Below are 13,174 nucleotides of genomic sequence, written 5' to 3'. Positions count from 1 at the left end.
ATTACAATAACTTTTCAAAAGTTTTCTTTCTGAATTTATGTTACAAAAATTGCTAGCTGTTATGCCGTTTACTCTCAAAAGATTGCTAGCTGTTTGACCACTTTCAATTAAGCCAAATAGTAAATATTTGTGTATATATGGTAATTCATTATAACATAAAATAATTTAGCAATAGCTGTACATTTAAGTGCTGAAAATCTTGCATATATAACGTTATTATGTCATATTTAAATAAGAACGTTTGAATACAAAACGTTTAGAATGGAAAGTATATTAAAAGCTGGCAATATATGGTATTAAAATTCACATTAATTTTCAGAGATTTCCTAATTAAAACCATTGAAATTAGCTATTCAAATTTTGAATTATATTTAAATTTTCAAAATTTAGCAATTAACGTATCTGACATTAAGGGATAATTGATTTCCTCAATTCACATAAATGAGTATTAAAGTAAATATGATATTTTTTATAAAAATATCCAACAGTAGTTACAGTACGGTCAAAGAAATGATGCTTGAATTATTAATCATGTAAACAAAAATAGTTTATACTATCACGAGTTATTAGGGAATATAAATTCAGATGCATAGACAATTTATGTGGGGTGCCGTGCCATGTAATAATTTTTCAAAAATTGCTTGTATTATCATGTTATACTCATATTGTCTGTGTCCATGCTTCCTAAATAAAAATTAATGCAAGAATCATTTGTGCGGAATATTGGTACTCTTTTTATAGCTCTAGTTTACAATGGGTTTTGTAAACTGCGGGAATATTGTTAAAGAGTTATCGTCAGTGAGCTATTATGTACGAGGTAAACTTATAGAGCTAGCTACTGTCTGTCTTCGTGTTTCATAGAAAGATGTATACATTTCCTTTGAGACATTTTTTATTCATTGCCTTCTTGTCACCTGAAGAAAATTTCTTAAAGAAAATTCTGTCGGCCTTGCACGGAAAATGTAGACAACCCCCACTTTCTTTCTCCACTACACATGGGCTACATTTGCGTCGAATTATGGTCGTTGATTTACCAACTTGGAATTATTATTGCATATTGTCTTATGATTGTGTTGGGTTGGTGTAATTTATTTCTATTTTGGCATTAAACATTTTTGTTTATGTTGTCCTGTTGATTTTAATAAATAAAACAATGGAAACATGATGGTTGTTGTAAGTGTACAATTTGTACACAGACCCAAAAACAAGTGATGGGCTCAGGCTCAAAGAGCCTTATACAATGAAATTTGTAGAGTATGGGTTTGAAACCTAGGTTTGGGATGTTGGAAAGTTGATTAACAGGCTAGAATGCCGCTGTCTATGTAAGTAATAGATGGACGTAACAAAAAACCCTCATCGGACGTAAGCCGATGACAATTTGTATAGTATTTCTTTTTCTAAGAAAAAGATTACAATTTTTAGTTTTTTACCAAGAAGAAGATCTCCCTCTTCTTTCCTCTCTCGTCTTCTTATATCCTTCTTCTTCTTCCCTGTTTCACCCACGTGTAACACAAATCTTTCTCTTAGATACTTGTCCCATCCACCACCTTCTTAAAGTCTTCAAATAATAGCTGGAAGGCTGAATTCTACTGTTCAGAGGTCATTTCTCCATTAATACGGCTAGAGACGTAGATGCAGGGTCTTTAATGCGGTGGTAGCAGCTTTTTCCTCAGATATTTCTTACACGTTCTTGCTTCTAAAGGGTGCTTGGATCACACCTTTACCCAACAGATCTTCTAGAATTCTGCCTCTAAGCCGTTTAGTAAGTCCCAGGGCCTTTGCTGGGCCTGTCCGAGGAAATACTCCTCCTCGGACAACTCATCGGACCACTATAGTGCGGACTGACCTGTGGGCCTAGAGACCCTGATTAAACAGACTTGTACCAACTAATCAGGCCCAAAGCCTAAACGTTTATTCAAGCACTTTTACCCCCCATAGTCGTTTTGTTTGACTTTGATTGTTTTATGAATATTTAAAATTTAAGGTCCAGAAAATAATGCTAAGAAGTAACTTTCATTTTCCTTAACTGACTTTGCGCTTGTGTTTGAATAAGTTTAAATGAATATGATCTGTTTGTTGTATCATTGGAAATTAATTTCTTCTTCAATTCTAGCAGAGGCTGGACTTATTTGAAATCAGTTATATTTTTCTATTGCTTTGGAAGTAGTCCTATCACATTGGAGAGAGAGAGAGAGAGAGAGAGAGAGAGAGAGAGAGAGAGAGAGAGAGAGAAGTGTCAATCACAATAAAAACATGATTTAATGATATTGTTCTTAGTGATTTGAACATATTAATACAAAACATGTGTCTTTTCCCACAGTTCATCATCCCAAATAGGCTAGTCAAAACTTGGATATGATATTGATAGTTGATAGGGAATTATATGTTGCTGGCTTGAACGTGTTGTTTCTCTTAAGTGGTTTAGAATGATTCTCTCTTTGAGAAACCAATAATGTATTGCTTCGGCTATAGCTTTATACTTCAGTGCAGGATTGCTTTCCAATCTATGTAATAATAAAGTATTTCAGCGTTTGGGATGTGGATTCTTTTTCTACAAATCATCAATATCAATATACATATAAAAGTACAGACCTCATGCGAGAAAGTATGAGGTTCTACCATGTGACGAACTCTATGAAAAGAATTGAGATACCCTTAAGCCATATTAAAGATAAGAACAAATCTAATAGTGGAGACTCTTTATTTCCTTTAGTTCAATGTTTCAAGACTAATTTTTGTTACATCTTATATTCAATGTTTTAAGACTACTATTTATTTCATTTGGTTCAATGTTTCAAGACCTTCCATCTCTCTCACTCACAAAAAACTCTTTGCATTTCCATTCATCCTTTTCACTTTTTCTCCTTTATATACACATGTCCATAGCCTTTCATATCATCCTATCTCAAATACACTTAAGACAAAAAATGATGTTATTTAGCTTCGAGCTTTCAATGACACCTACATAACTCCAACATTGTAGTATCATTTGATTGTAAAAAATTGTGTTAGAATTCATAATTTGTAGGTTTCTTTGTATGTAGCCATAGTGGTAAAAACAAAAATCGATGGTGACTTAAAAGTATATTTTGCTTTTTTTTTAAAGGATACAAAAGCCCAACTAAAGTCAATTGAATTTTGATAAAAGGATGTGTTTTTCGCAAATTTTTCTTCGTTTAATCACGTTTTCTTTATGTTGATACTTACAAATGATTTCCTTAATTCCATTGAAATAATTAATTGGGCGTTTATGATCAAGGTCTCCATATTTGATTGTGAGAATAGAGTGATTGAGAAAGTGTTTGGTAGGTTGCTTAAATTAATGTAATTTTAGGATATTATAATATATTATAATCTTACAATGTTATACAATTTTTTAAAATAAATTATGAATTTATTCAAAGTATTTAACAATATTGTGGGCAAACATAAATATTATACAAAAAAAATAAGTATTAAGTATTATATGTAGATTTTAATATACATAAAAATGATTTTAAATGAAATTTTAAAGTAATCTGCGTATTGCGTGAGATATCATCTGGTAATTAGCAATATCAAAATCTCAACTTGTTATTCTATAATGATTTGAGATATTTCCTCTATTCCATTCTAATGCACATAATGGGGAAAAAAAATGAGTCGGGATGGTAAGGGTCATTCAACAATGATATTCAATATGATTTATTTTATTTTTTGTTTGGTAAATTGTGATTCTCTGTTCAATTCAACAATATGATTAGAATTCGCAATTGACGCAACAAATCTATATCTAATATAATCTAATCTCATACTATATATAAAAGCAGAAGCATTTTTCTGTAATTAAGGAGGTGCCACGTTAGGAAAAAAGACTACTTTAAAAACTAACACGTATATAACTTTAAGTTAAAAAAGCCGCACGTTGTATCGTTTCAATGATCTTAAAATTTTAACTTTTACTTCTACAACACCATTTGAAAGCATTTCACTATAAATAAAAAATAAAATAAAAGTCTCAAGCCAAACATTAGACAAAAAAAAGCATCCGCTGTTTCCATTCGTTAAATACAAACTGGCCAAAAGAAAAACCCCTCCTTGCCGATCTGCTTTGCAGTTTGCCCCATGTTCTGTTTCCTCTCTGCAACAATGTAAACTTGCCCACTTAGATTTCTGCCATCAAGTCAGTTTAGAGTCACAAGAGAACGATCGTTACATCGTTTGAAGATTCTTCTAATAATCGTTTGGAATCAGCCGATACAAAAGGAGAGAGGACGATAGAGAGGCGATAAGTCTGAATAACGACTTCTGTCATCACCCTTAGGTCCTCTGCCCATAAGTTCTGTTTTTAATTTTACAAATTGGGGGTTTTTTTGGGAAAATCATTGGGGCGTTACTTATGATTCGGGTATTTTGGTTTGATTGGTTATGATTTAGGTTTTTTGGTTAGGAGTAGTTTTGTTTAATTTATGTAGATAATAGGTTAGATTTGGACCATTTGGTTTTCTATTCAATTACCGTTTCTAGGGTTTTGAAAATTACTGTAGGGTGTAGATTTATTGATGATTTCTCTCAAAGTGAAATCGATTTGGTGATGAAGAACATGGATTTATGTGTTGCCAAAAAAATAAAGTTCTGTAAGATTTTCCCCTTTTTATATTTTCGTTTCCCATGTCTCTTTTGTGCCATTGTTGTTAAGGTTTTTGCAGTATATATTTAAAGTTTTTCGTTTGTAGTTGCTCTGATTTTAAAAAATTAAACCCTGGAACATAGACAATTAAAAGGTATTGAAAATTAAAATGCCTTTCTGCCTCCACTGATGCCAATTTGCTACCTTTTTCCTTAATTTCCGATTTATTTTTACAATTTCTTGAGTTCTGTTTGTTCGATTGTTGTGTTGATTAAATTTTGTTTGTGTTCAATTCAATATATTCGCTTTTGTTATTATTATGTTCCATTTTTGTTTTAGGCCCTTTTGATGTCATTTTTCCTATGATGAATGTGTTGTTCATTCCGTTATGCAAGTTCAATTTTTGGTTACTTCTGTTATGTTTTCATGGTGAGATTTAAGTTTTGTTGTAATTGGTTTTTTAAATAAATGGTTTTATGTGTTGTTAAATCCATAAATCTGATTAATAAGACTTTGGTTCTATGCCCTCTGATTTGCAAATGTTGGGTTCTTTTGCATATGACTAATTGTAGTAGATAAAACGAAAATCTTGATTAAATATAGAACCACATAATTTTTTTTTGAACTTTACTTATATATTTTACTATTTTATCCGCTCAACCCTCTCTATAAAGGATCTGGTCCTAAAAATCTTCATTTGTTTTCATGAAATCTTTTTTCATGCTTTCTTATTCATTTTGCAGATCCTACTTAGGTGCATCAGTCTTTTAGTACTGGCCTAGTGATTCTTCTGAAGTTTAAGGAGTTGATGCAAATGGCGTCTTTATATTGTATGATGAAATGTTACTGTTTGGAAACTACAAGACCAGAATCTTAAAATTGTCATTTGGAGTTTTGGTTTTCCTTACCTGTTTTAATCCCTGTTTCTCTTTGCTTTCCTTTCAAAATATTGTAGTATTTTGACTTCCCATATATCGTTCAAATGCCTTGGAACTGTTTTATTATTTTCAAGTGAACATCTATTGTACTTCAAGGAGTTTGGGAGTTTTAAACAAACGTGCCTTTTGAAATTTCTGTGTTATTTATCAAATAATAGTTGTATTCTATGAGCCCTTGAGTTGGTTAATTGATGCTAGGTATTTTACTTGGTTTTAATATAGATGCTTTGGTTTATTTGTGTCCTACATTTACACTCTTGAATCTATTTTGTCTGATTTTGTAAATATGGTATGCTTAATTATGGAACTGAATGGTATGTATCAAAAAAGATTTTATGTAACTGAATGGTGCTCCATAAGTTAAAAGGTTATGTATTACTATGTTCTATTGAAATTTGAAGACCACCACATTGTTCATGATTATATCTTGACTGTTTTTTATTATTATAAAGTAATGGTATTTTATTGCACACAATAATGAAAACCACATAGCCTAAAAAAATTACAAAAAAATTATGCACAAAGGTATATCTAACTTCTTATCTGTTCAATTTGCTTACCACTACTTCTACTGCAGGTAAGGCTTTCATGCAGGTTTACAAGCCATGGTTTTTACTACCTTGTGATAGTGCGTCACACTAGCAATTACTTACCCAAAACGCATGCTCTTGGGGGGTGGAGTACACTAGGGAATAGGCTAAAATGTATGCATCCAGATTTTTTACTTTTTATCTCACCCTTTTTATTTTTAAATAAAACCCCAAAACTAGCTTTTGTCGAAAGTAAGCTAACTTCTATCTTTTTGTCTCACCTTTAGCAAATAGGCTATCAAATGGGTTACTTGGAAATTTCCCTGTCTGCAAAAATTTTATGGAGATTTGAAATGATGTTTTTATTTGTGGTACTAATAGGCATATTCATGGATTTTCCCCCCTACTTGGGCTTAATCACTATAAGTATTTGGTTATTTTTCTGTTATTTTGGTAAAGAGGATGTAAAGTACTTTGATGATTCAATTTTTTTCAAGAAGAGGTGTGGATTTTGTGGTTTACTAGGATAGATTTGTGTTGAGGGAGTATTTTCATGTAATTGCATTCTTTATATTTGTTTGGTTCTTTAATCTGCTTCTTTAACTGTTCTTTTAAATATTATTAGATATTATTCTCATATACTTTAAATGAAAACATGACAAATGTTAATGCCTAACTGATTAAAAAAATTTGTAGGTAACTAGCGACTGTCATTCACATGGGCAACAAAGCTCTACATCAACTTTGACATTCCAAAAGTCACAAAGGAAATTATGCCAAAATAACCTCCTAAAGGACTGGATGGATAACTTTTCTTACATAATAGAAAAATAGTTGCTGAAATAGAAGACTTGGAAGCATAAAAAATGCTTAAGAATTATGCACCAAGTTCTATTCTTCGTACCCTTTTCTTATTTACTTAATTTTCTGTTTTATTTTAGATTATGAGATATTTAATTTTTTGTATTTAGGCTATGGTTTTGTAATCTGAGCACCCTAAGACTCTTATATCAACATGAATTTAAGTTTTGTAATATATGTGATTCTAATTTTGAACTCAGTTATAATTGTAAATTGCAATTCAATTGTCTCTGTTAGATTGCCGCACTGTACAGTGTAGCCTTATTTTGGGAATACAAGATTGATGAAAATTGAGAATGCTATGAGTATGCATTTTTATAGGTGCTGCATTAAAAAGCTTCTAATTTCAAGTAATGAAACTAAATATCAGAAAACCTATTAATCTATTGTGCTGGGTGTATCACAGATGGATCAAATTAATTGATGACATGCAAAGTCAAATTAATTAATTAATTTTGCATGTCTTATATACAACACAAAAGGTCAAACCTATCAAAGGAGTTTTATGGTGTGAGTGATGTAAAGGTGAACCTAAATTATAAAATTATCCCGTGCATTGCGCGGGTTAAATACTAGTTTCACTAAAATTAAAAGCGTGACATTTAATGCTGCTGAGCTCCTGTTGCGCCACCTCATCACCATGTCATTTGTCAAATAATTATTATTTATTATTTATTCCTAGTATTTTATTCAAAAAAAAATATAAATAAATTATTGACTTTACCTATTCATCTTTGTCGGTTTTAACATCTATATATATTTCTTTTTTCTTTTTTTTCCAATTTTCCTATAATTTTTTTTACATTCACTTGTTTTTTAAATATTTATACTTTCTTCAACCTTTCTTCTTCCCTTATCTTTTCATCTCCCCACCACCCTTTACTTTAATATTGTTATTCATCTTTCCCTTCATCTTCCGTTATTTGTCTATTCTTATCCCTTTCCTCTTACTATAAATTTGTCACTCTTTTCCATTCTTTGCATAGTTTTTTTTTTTACAAAAATGTTCTCTCTCTCTCTCTCTCTCTCTCTCTCTCTCTCTCAATGTTTTGGTGGATTTTTATTTTTTATTGCATCTTCGCTTTACGTTGATAAATTTTTGTGTTTTTAAGAACTCTAATTTAAGTTGATACGATTTAGTTTTGTGTTTTAAGTTATTATTATTGTTATTTTGCTCTTTAATTGTTAATTTTTTATCCGATTACATTATAAAAAATTTAAGATAGTAGATAAAAATAAAATAGTATTCCATTACATATCATAATTTGAATAATTTAGTGTTTATTGTTATATCTTTTAATTTTTCATATTTTTTTCTTCTCTTCTATTTTACTCAATATTGAAATTCAACCACATCCTCCTTATCATTAAATTATTTATATTTTCTCTCTCTTTTTGGTTTAAAAAATAAAAAATGTAATATTTTACGTAAATTCAAATGTAATATTTTATTATCATCCTCTTAGTATAAATTTTTCATTCACTCTTCCATTCTTTACATAATTTTCTCTCACAAAAAAGTGGTTATTTCCCACTCTTTCTCCCTCAATTTTTTGGTGGATTTTTATTTTTATTTTTCTTGCATCTCTATTTTAGCTTGATAAAGTTTTGTATTCTTTAGAACTCTATTTTGGTTGATGGGATTTAGTTTTGTATTTTAAGTTTTTTATTTTTTGTTTATTTTTTAATGACTTTGATTGTTAAATATTTTCATATTGTGTTATAAATAATTAAAAATAGTATATAAGAAAAAAAGAGGTGTAGGGAAAAAAACCAATACAAAGTAATAAAAAGTAGATAAAGAAAAAAAAACATCAATTAGTAATCGTTGGTTGGAAAACAAAGAGGTTGTAAGGAGAAGTAAAAAATAAAATAGAGTTTACTGTATGGAGAACATTAAAAACTTTACAGTGTAGTAACGTAAATTGTTAAACTCACTTAAAAAATTAAATAAAAAATCAACAATTAAAGTTTTGTATTCTTTAGAATTCTATTTTGGTTGATGGGATTTAGATTTGTATTTTAAGTTTTTTATTTTTTGTTTATTTTTTATGACTTTGATTGTTAAATATTATCATATTGCGTTATAAATAATTAAAAATAGTATATAATAAAAAAAGAGGTGTAAGGAAAAAAAACCAATACAAAGTAATAAAGAGTAGATAAAGAAAAGAAAAGAAAAAAACATCAATTAGTAATCGTTTATTGGAAAACAAAGAGGTTGCAAGGAGAAGTAAAAAATAAAATAGAGATTAGCATGTGGAGAACATTAAAAACTTTACAGTGTAGTAACATAAACCATTAAATTCACTTAAAAAATTAAATAAAAAATCAACAATTAAATACAATCATAGTACTAAATTTAAACTTAAAACTAATCAAACTCAAACTATGAAAACCATATTAATCATAACTAAAAAAGAGATGTTCTCCGATATTAGTAGAAATTACATAAGAAATAAAGTTATAAAATTTAAAAATCCATTTTTTGACATTTCATTTAACCTTATTTATAATATATATATATATATATATATATATATATATATATATATAATTTTCATACACTATTACTTTTAAAAATTTAATGAACAATGCTACCTCTCATTTATCGTCTTTTTTATGCAAATCATCAGTTAGTAAATATATGATAATGGTAAGAAGCATTACAAATAAGATCACTAATATATATATATATATATATATATATATATATATATATATATATAATTAATTAATTAATTAGCTGCTATATATCATTATGGAGTAGGAGTCTAAAATTTTACGTAATAAAAAAAAAATGGAATATATAGAGTTTTCTTAAAGGTATATGTAAAGATTCACTATATATGTGTGTAAAGGTAAAAAAAAATAGAAGGTATATTTAAGGTTTTTATTAACTTAAAAACTAATGAAAAACCAACGGTTAATAACTAAAATTATAGTATTAAGTTTCTAAAAAAAAATTATAGTATTAATAAAATATTTAATGAGATCATTTAAAAAAAATTATCATGTGCAATGCGCGAGTATGCAACTAGTTATTTTTTAAAGGGACGATGTTTGTTAGGATGTAGAATTCTAGTGAACTAACAAGAGAGGTTTTAGATCAAGGAAAGGAATTTGTGAAATTATGATATCTTGCCCAACATTAGCTCTTGATACTGCTATTAACCAAAATAGAATAAGATAGTTTCTCAAGATATTGTTGAGGATGTACTCGAGATTTGAGAATGCTGGTATGTTGGCATATTAGTTCTTTAAATGGGTTGGAAAACAACAAAATTACATGCACAGTGTTGGGGCTTATCACACCATAATTGAGTCTCTGGCAAAGATTAGGCAATATCAGATCATGCGGGATCTTGTGAATACTATGAGGAACAAGAGCATGCTTAGTGTTGAGACATTTTTCAATATAATGAGAAAGTATTTTTGGGCTCCTAAGGTGGAGGAAGCAAGTTAGACCTTTAACATCATTGAAAAATATGATTCCACCCCAAAGCTAGCAGCATTCAATGGTCTTCTAAGTGCTTTGTGCAAGTCCAAGAATGTGAGGAAGGCTCAGGAGATTTTTGACAGTATGATGGATAGGTTTGTTCCTGGCCCAAAGAGTATATTACTCGAGGGATGGGGAAAGGCTCCAAATCTGCCCAAGGCAAGGGAGATTTTCTGAGAAATGGTTGACATGGGTTGCAATCCTAATATAGTGACCAATGGCATTATGCTTGACATCCTTTGCAAGGCTGGAAGAGTGGTGAAGCTCTTTGAATTTTTAGGAACATGGAATCAAGAATTTGCAACCGAACATCTTTCATTTATAGTGTTTTAGTTCATATGTAATATGGGATAGAAAACCGGATTGAATATGCTGTAGATACTTTCTTAGAGATGGAAAGAAATGGAATCAAACCTGATGTGGCAGTGTATAATGCCTTGATTAGTGCTTTCTGTAAAACAAACAAGTTAGAATGTGTATATGGTCTTAAATGATATGGATTCCAAGGCCATTACACCAAATACAAGGACCTGCAACATTATTCTAAGTAGCTTGATCATCCATGGAGACACTGATGAGGCAATTAGAATCTTTTGTAGGATGATCATAGTATATGAACTAGATGCAAACACATATACAACGATGATAAAGATGTTTTGTGAAAGGGACGAGCTAGAGATGGCTCTTTTAAGTGTGGAATTACTTGAGGTTGAAGGAGTTTATCCCAAGCATGCACACATTTTATTCAATCCTTGTAAATGGATTGTGTGAGAAGGGGAATGTTTCAAAAGCTTGTATCTTATTAGAAGAGATGATAGCGAAGGGAATCTGACTGTCATGTGTGACATTTGGGGGGTTACTACAATTGCTTATGAAGGAAGTAAGAGAAGAGGTACGCAGAATTTCTTCAAGAGAAGATGAATCTCCTGGACAAGAAGCCTTTATGATGTTGAGAGGGCATGGCTAGCAACATGTCAACACTAGAGCTGCTTATATTGTTGATCCAGCAAGTACGTCATTTGGAGTTGTAATCCAGGATACTCCTTGGTAATAAAGATCAAATATTATCTTTTGCATGTCATTTGTCTTCCCTTTGTATTCAAGTAACAATCTGGATATATATATATATAAGAAAAGATTAATGCTTTTTATTTATTTGAAAAAGTGATTTGAAGTTCTTTTTGTGTAATCTATGTTTTGAGTAATGAAATCATCTATACTAACAATAGATGCTTCCTCGAGCAGTTCTGTTGATGTCACGAAAGAAGTTATTGCAGAAATCTAATCAAATTCAAAGGGGCAGTCATACATATCTTGGACTATGCCAATAGATGTACATCAGCTTCTGAGAAATATTGGGCTAGAGAAAAAAATGGATTTCAAAGTTATCAAACTGCCTTTGGGTTGGCTTTTGGAAGTGACAATAGGAAGGTGACTAGTAACTCACACACGCTTGTTATGTGTTTGTATGAACTATGTAGATACGTACTTTTGGCGTGAAACCAAATGATATAAACAAGTGGATAACCTTAACTAGGCACTATCATATATTTTCTTGTCTATAATGCACTTGGAACTATGTGGCTCCCACATATGTAATCAAACAAATGGAGTTTATTTCATATTTGCAGCCTGTATTTCTAATTGATATTAGGTTCCTAATTTATTTCTTCAGGTGAAATGAAATGAGCGAATTATCATTCATCGAGGAATATGTAACTTTCAAAATAGGGAAAATGAAATTATGGACCGTGATCAGGACACAACATTCATGGGTATTGACTATTGAGCTATATACTTCTGCTCTTTCTATTGGTAACTCACATTCTTTCTTGTGGGAGTGTTTGTAGAGCTAAGGTCTCTCCCAAGGTTGCTTTCTTTGTGTGGACAACTGCCAGAGATTGAATTCTTACCAAGGACATTCTTCATAAGAGAAAGATTTGTGTCATTGAGTGGTGCTGTTCGCGCAAGAATAGTGGTGAATCTGCAGGTCATTGGCGCTGATTTTTCGTGGCGGCTCTGGTTCTTGCATTTTTTTTTTTTTTTTGGGGGGAAGGAACATAATAGGCGAGTATTCAACGGGTTGAACTTTCTTTGCCGTATCTCAAGTCCACTTTGCTTCGCACACTGCATGAATGGTTGGCATTTTGGTTTAGTCCTTGTATGATCTGTTTGCATTTTTAGGTGCTTGTTCACTTAGAAAATGTTTTCATTGGTGTCTGCAATCACCTACTGGTGGTCTCAGCTTGGGGTCAGGGTGGCATTGCGAGATGGATGGATTTGCTTAGGGATTTTTTTTTCCGATTGCTGGTGTGTAGGAAATATATTATTTTAATGAGATGTATTGCAAAATATTAATATGATGTAGGATGTGTTTTAAAAGTGAGTGATTAAAGTAGAACATATGACTCTTTGATGGACTAAAAATAATGTCCAATCTAATTACGAAAGCCATAAGAAGCAGAGTACATTATGAATAGTATTGGATGAATGAAAATTGGATCATAACTGTTAAATATGGGATGGTATTGGATGAATGGGGAGTTGAATAAACTGTTAAATATTTGATGAATGGGAGATGGATAACTGGTAAATAGAATCAATTCCATTGTGACTCTTATTTTTGTTACATTGAAGAAGTGGTTGACTATGAGCATTGAATAGTCACTTCACTTTAGGGATGGACTCAGGATTTTAAGCTAGCGGCCGGAGTGAGTATAAAGAAAAAAAAATCCAA

General features: G+C 30.8%; 1 long non-coding RNA gene and 1 pseudogene across 1 annotated transcript; both read left to right on the top strand.

Annotated features, from left to right (window-relative positions):
* The first annotated feature begins 3,980 nt into the window (after positions 1-3,980).
* On the top strand, positions 3,981-7,137 carry LOC142618665 (uncharacterized). The gene is made up of 2 exons (XR_012841326.1): positions 3,981-6,251; positions 6,774-7,137. It is a non-coding gene; the product is annotated as an uncharacterized LOC142618665 (long non-coding RNA).
* Positions 7,138-9,952: 2,815 nt separating this feature from the next.
* LOC142618990 (pentatricopeptide repeat-containing protein At1g77360, mitochondrial-like) lies at positions 9,953-11,384 on the top strand (annotated as a pseudogene).
* Positions 11,385-13,174: the final 1,790 nt, after the last annotated feature.

This window comes from Castanea sativa, chromosome 12 (assembly GCF_040712315.1).
Source record: "Castanea sativa cultivar Marrone di Chiusa Pesio chromosome 12, ASM4071231v1".
Taxonomy (NCBI): Eukaryota; Viridiplantae; Streptophyta; class Magnoliopsida; order Fagales; family Fagaceae; genus Castanea; species Castanea sativa.
This window is presented reverse-complemented; position numbering and strand designations above follow the sequence as displayed.